The 6,550-nt window shown below is 38.6% G+C and overlaps 1 pseudogene; it reads left to right on the top strand.

Annotated features, from left to right (window-relative positions):
- The first annotated feature begins 3,407 nt into the window (after window positions 1-3,407).
- On the top strand, window positions 3,408-5,104 carry LOC120228700 (annotated as a pseudogene).
- Window positions 5,105-6,550: the final 1,446 nt, after the last annotated feature.

Below are 6,550 nucleotides of genomic sequence, written 5' to 3'. Positions count from 1 at the left end.
AGAAGTTACATCAAAGAATTCATAAAACCTACCCATTAGTGACCAGTTACACACAGATCTTTTAGGCTGCATATTTGGAGCCAGAAAGAGAGCAGTTTTATCATGTCAATTTGATGATAGGACAGATGATGTATATTATAAGTAGGTATTGCATAAGAATGTAAATAATGTAAATATTAGTTGCCAAATTATACCAAAATCCCTAAAGTTGAAGCATGAAGGATACAAGAAAGTAAACTGAGCTAGTGATGATGGTGACACAGTATAGTATATAAAAATATAAATCATATCAGGACAGTCTTAGTTTATTGGTTTGTTTATTTATAAGCCAAGACAGTCTTAATAGTCACCTCACCTTGACTAAATTTTAGACAGATTTCTTCCTAACTATAGACTCCAACCACTGTTTTCTTAGAACATTGACTTTAGAAAACTTGCAGTTATAGGGGCACCTAGGTGGCTCAGTTGGTTAAGCAACCAGCTCTTGGTTTCAACTCAGGTCATGATCTCACAATTCATGAGATACAGACCTTCCTTTGGCTCTGCACTGGCAGCACAGAGACTGCTTGGGATTTTCTCTCTCCCTTTCTGCCCCTCTTCTGCCTGTACTCTGTCTCTGTCTTTCTCTCTCAAAATAAATAAATGAACGTTAAAATTTTTTTAAAAAGAGAACTTGCAATTATAAATTATTTCTCTGTACTTTTGAGATGTAAATAATTACATATATAATGTTTTGTAAGTAATACTATATATGTAGTTTTAAATATATATAGTTTTCTCACCAGCTAGACCCCAACACCTGACCTTTACCACCCACCTGCTTGTACTCACTGACATTTGTCCCACATTTTTCCTTAAACTCTTCTTTCCAGTTTATCACTTACCTCAGACAAATGGAAATCAAAAGCACTGCTCAAGTGATAGCAACTGCCCTGAGAAGACACCCTGCCAGCCCGTACCTCCCAGACCAGTTTGGGCAAAACCTTGAACTTGTACCTGCACAGAAGGACCATAGAATTACTCTAGAATGACCACAGCAACCTTTACCAGATTGTAATAGTAAAATCTCTGCTCAAGGAGGAGCACAGGCCTCATCTACATAACATACAATGTATATATGGGCACATTTCTTTCAGGTGCAGCCACAGCCTTATGCCCATCTCTACGTATGATGGCAAGGCTTCCCTATCTAAATATTCGTCCTAACCCTGAATAAAAGGAACCCATTCAGGTTCCAGGAGTCATGGCGTTGAAAGTTATTCCTTGTGATCTCCTTAGTTGACACAAATAAAGTTTCCTTTGTGCGACAACTCACCTGGAATGTCTGTGGCTCTCCAAGAAGGGAACTCACATTGGTCTGGTTACAGTTTTAGATATGTATCATGTTAGATATGTATATAGCTTTAGGCACATATATAATTTTAGTATTACTTAGTTTTAGGTATATGTATTTTAGGAATGCATTTAAAAGCAATAATCATAGATTTATGAATAAAGGATATTTAAAACACAATGTTGTTTAGAATAATAAAACATTTAGAGCAATGAAAAGTTTCAATAATAAGGAATCATAATATGGAATATTGTACAAACCTTAAATTCATGATTTGAAACAATACTGTTTTTAACATGCAAGCGCTTCTGTTGTATTTGTTGTTTAAAGACTATAGTACATATATCATTATGGGGAGGGTCAGAGAGAGAGGGAGACACAGAATCCGAAACAGGCTCCAGGCTCTGAGCTGGAAGTCAGCACAGAGCCCGACACGGGGCTCGAACCCACAAACCATGAGATCATGACCTGAGCCGAAGCTGGACGCTTAATTGACTGAGCGACCTAGTTTACTTCTTTAAAAAGACTATCACTTAACTTCTCTATGATTAGTAAATATGGTACAATCAAGAAATATCATGTATTTTCCTTAAATTAAAAAAAATTCAAACATCCTTGTGTGAATGTATGATATTTTATAAACTCAGGTCAAAATTACCTAAATATATGGTGGGAAGGAAAATTGATTTGTTCATGTTTCATTATTCACACAGCTGTCTTAATTACTAGCAAAGTTGAAACAGTGAAGACTTTTTTTCTGTCATACACTCTTCAGCTGTTTTTAACTTCTTTATCTTTTATGCTTTATGATCAGCTGAAATGAAAAGAAAGTAGTTCTAATTTAATACAAGAGTTAATTGTTCAGCACATTCTGCCAGTCTGGTCTTCGGTCTGCAAGTACTTTGCCTGAAGCAATACAATTGCAGTTACTCAAATACATACCATTTGGAGGATGTATATATTTTAAGACTCACTTGGCAGAGGCTGGCCACAGAGTTACCTTCTGTTACAAGTACGTAATGATCCCTTCATTGAGCTAAGTATTATTTTTAGCAAAGTTAGTCTTCCATGGCTTATAGCAAAGAAGATAGGAAAAAAATGACAAAAACACTACTTATATTTTGTGACATGTATTACTATAAGGCACTGTACTATATAGACTAGACCACCTGGAGAAAACAAGACAAAATTGAGAAAGGGTAAATTTTTTCCTTTGTATATATTGCAGGTGTATAATTTCTTAAGGGGGGTGAGGGAAGAAGATATTCTGACATTATATCTAGTATACATAAGGATTGCCAGGCCATCCTTTCAGAATTAAGTATCAAAGATCAGAGGACTCAGTGAGTAAAATAAAAATCAATTTGAAGGACTTCTGCATGGTTCAGTTGACTGGGTGTTAGACTCTTGATTTTGGCTCAAGTCATGATCCCCGGGTCATGGGATTGACCATGTCCAGCTCTGGGCTGAGCGTGGAGTTTGCTTCATATTCTCTCTCTCCATCTGCCCCCTCTCCCCACATGCTCTCTCTATCTCTCTCACATGATAAAAAAAAAATAAAAAATCAATTTGAGACATTTTCTTCTCATCTATCCAGGACAAACTAAATTTCTTTCATGTATTCAGATTAGCTCTAATTAATACTTCTGATTTTTATATTTTTCATATCTCAAAATTACTTTGGTGTGGTCTAGCAGTCCTGAAGACTTTTTAAATTTTTTTAATGCAAAATTTAACTTTAACAGAGAATATGTCCATGCTAGATAACTAATCTTTTCTTTTATACCTTATTTCCTAAAAGCTTTTCTTACAATTTTTCCTAGTCTTCAAGCAATCTTTATGAAAGATATTAAAAATAAAATGACATAATAATAGCATAAATATGCTTTCCTTTTAGGAAAAGAAAATATGTTTCAAATTTCATAAATGTTAACAGAATATAATTATGCTATCTATGCATCTTTCATAGGGATCTGTTTATTTAAATTTTTAAAAATAATAAAATGAGCTTTTTCATACAGCTTTGCTGCCAGACCACAAGTATCTTAAAAAACACCACTAAACCTAAACCAAAATGGGAAAGGAAAAGACTCATACCAACATTTTTGTCATGGATGTATAAATTCAGGCAAGTCTACTACTACTATTGATCATCTGATCTGTAAAAGAGATGGATCGACAAAGGAACTATAAAAAAAAATTGAGAAGGAGGCTACTGAGATAGGAAAAACCTCCTCTAAGCATGCCTGGGTCTTGGGTAAACTGAAAGCTGCAAGTGAACACGGTTATCACCATTGATATCTCCCTGTGGAAATTTGAGACCAGCAAGCATTATGTGACCATCACCGATGCCCAAGGACACAGAGACTTCATCGCAAACATGATTGCAAGCTCATCTCCTGCATTGTCCCGTCCTGATTGTTGCTGCTGGTGTTGGTGAATTTGAAGCATGTATCTCCAAGAATATGCAGATCCATGAGCATGCCCTTCTGGCTCACACACTGGGTGTGAAACTCCTAAATGTTGGTGTTAACAAAATGGGTTCCCTGAGCCACCCTACCCTATCCAGAAGAGATACTGGAGCAGAAGAGATATAAGGAAATTGTTAATGGAGTCAGCACATTCTTGCATTAAGAAAATTGGCTACAGGGGCGCCTGGGTGGCTTAGTCGGTTAGGCGTCCGACTTTCGCTTGGGTCATGATCTCACGGTTCGTGGGTTCGAGTCCCGCGTCGGGCTCTGTGCTGACTGCCAGCTCGGAGCCTGGAGCCTGTTTCAGTCTGTGACTCCCTCTCTCTCTGGCCCTCCCCTGCTCACGCTGTCTCTCTCTCCTAGAAATAAATAAAACATTAAAAAAAAAAAAACTATATGTATCTTTTTTAAAAAAAAAAAAGAAAGAAAATTGGCTACAATCCCAACATAGTAGCATTTGTACCTATTTCCAATTGGAATGGTGACATCATGCTGAAGCCAAGGGCTAACATGCCTTGGTTCAATGGTTGAAAAGTCACCCGTAAAGATGGCAAGGCCAGTGGAACCACACTGCTTAAACCTCTGGATTGCATTTTACCACTAACTCATCCAATGGACAAGCCCTTGTGTCTGCCCCTCAAGGTTGTTACCAAATTGGTGAAATTGGGACTGTCCCTATGGGCTCAATGGAGACTGGTGTTCTCAAGCCCAGCGTGGTGGTGCCCTTTGCTCCAGTCTATGTTACAACTGAAGTAAAAGCTGTTGAAATGCACCATGAAGCCTTCAGCGGGGCTCTTCCTGGTGACAGCCTGGGCTTCAGTGTCAAGAGCATATCTGTGGAAGATGTTTGTCATGGCAACGTGGCTGCTGACAGCGAAAATGGCCAACCAGCAGAAACAGCCGGCTTGACGCCTCAGGTGATTATCCTGAACCATCCCGACCGAATTAGTGCTGGATACACCCCTGTGCTGTATTGTCACACAGCCTACATTGCCCACAAGTTCGCTGAGCTGAAGAACGTTGATCGTCATTCTGGGGAAAAAAACCTGGAAGATGGCCCTAAGTCCTTGAAATCTGGTGATCCTGCCACTGTCGATATGGTTCCTGGCAACCTTGTGTGTGTTTTGAGAGTGTCTCTCCTCTGGGCTGTTTTTCTGTTTGTGATATGAGACAGATGGCTGCAGTGGGTGTCGACAAAGCCGTGGACCAGCAGGCAGCTGGAGCGGTCAAGGTCACCAGGTCTGCCCAGAAAGCTCAGAGGCCAAATGCATATTATTTCCAATACCTGCCACCCCCGTAGTCACAGCGGGGGAAGAGTGGTCTCAGGACTGTTTGTGTCCATTGGCTGTTTAAGTTTAATAGTAAAAGACTGGTTAACGATAACCACGCATCATAAAACCCCAGAAGGAAAAAAGAATGATTTATGTATGGTGTGTGTGTGCCAGTTTTAAGTTATTAATTTTTAAAATCAGTACTTTTTAATGGACAAGTTGACCAAAAATCATCTCACAAAATTTCGAGATCCATTAAAACAAATACTTATGAGAAAAAAGAAATAAAATGAGATTTTTTTTGTTAATAAATTAAACAACAGTTTAATAATTTATGCTAATTAGTATCTTCAGTTTGTTTTTCATACCTTTTCTGGAACAGTTAATGCTCTCAGGTTATCCCACATAGGTGAGCAGCAAATGAAGCTTTAATGACTTTTCCCTAACATAATTTTGTTATTAAATAGGCTGCCTATTCAGAAATCTGAAATACAATGTCACCATGGTTCAGAACTGGAAGCTCAGAGGAATTCCCAGGAAAGGTTTCTTTCACATGTGCTTCTCAAATAGAATTTCAGGAACCATGCCCAACTCAGTTCCTTCCTCCCTTTCAGGTTTACTGCAAGATTCAACTTTGTTTTGGAAACCAAAGGTGTAGGTGTTAGAAGCCAAGTCATATCAGAGTCAGGAGTCGGCCTTGCTGGGACTCCAGTCACAACATTTCTTCTGAGCTGTAAGGAGTTCATTCAATGTGAGTTTCAACTCAACATAAGTGAAGAATAGAATGTGTGATGTTGTTTGGCTAACATACAACACTTTCTCCAAGAAGGTTTGGGTCATCAAATTAAATTCATTAAAGCTATAAAGGTCCTGATTTCACCAAATGTGCTCAGAGAATCTGATGTGTATGTTCTAGGTACCAGTCTAGGTGATAAGAATGCAATGTGAACAGATAGTGTGGTCCTTATGTTCGCAAAGCTCAGGGGCTGTTGGGGACTATAGGCATCAAACAATAAGACAGCAGGATAAGCTGTTCATGGAAGAAAAATTCCCAGGCTACATTTTGAGCTGCCAGGAAAGGCTGCAAGTAAGCAGCCCATAAGCTGAGTGACCTTCATGATGAATGGAAAAAGTCAGCTGAATTATTGTCATGTGAGGGATACAGAGCAGCATGGCAGTATCCCAAGATATGAGAGGAAGTAAACTAGAGTAATTGTTTCCAGGTATGGTTAGGGAGGGAAGAAGACAAAGACTGGAAAGATAAGTAGGGCAAGATCATGAAGTTCCTCATAAACCATATGAAGAAAGAGTTTGCACTTTTTTGAAAATAATAGGAGCTAATGACAAGCAGGTTGATGATGGGCTAAGATTTACATTTTAGGAAGACCACTTTAATTAGAACAGGACCAGAGAGACCAAGAGAAGACTACTGAAGGAAAATAGGTAAGGAATGAAAGAGGTTCTGGTGTGGAGGC

The sequence above is a fragment of the Hyaena hyaena genome, unplaced genomic scaffold (assembly GCF_003009895.1).
Source record: "Hyaena hyaena isolate Hyena2069 unplaced genomic scaffold, ASM300989v1 scaffold_26, whole genome shotgun sequence".
Classification (NCBI taxonomy): Eukaryota; Metazoa; Chordata; class Mammalia; order Carnivora; family Hyaenidae; genus Hyaena; species Hyaena hyaena.
This window is presented reverse-complemented; position numbering and strand designations above follow the sequence as displayed.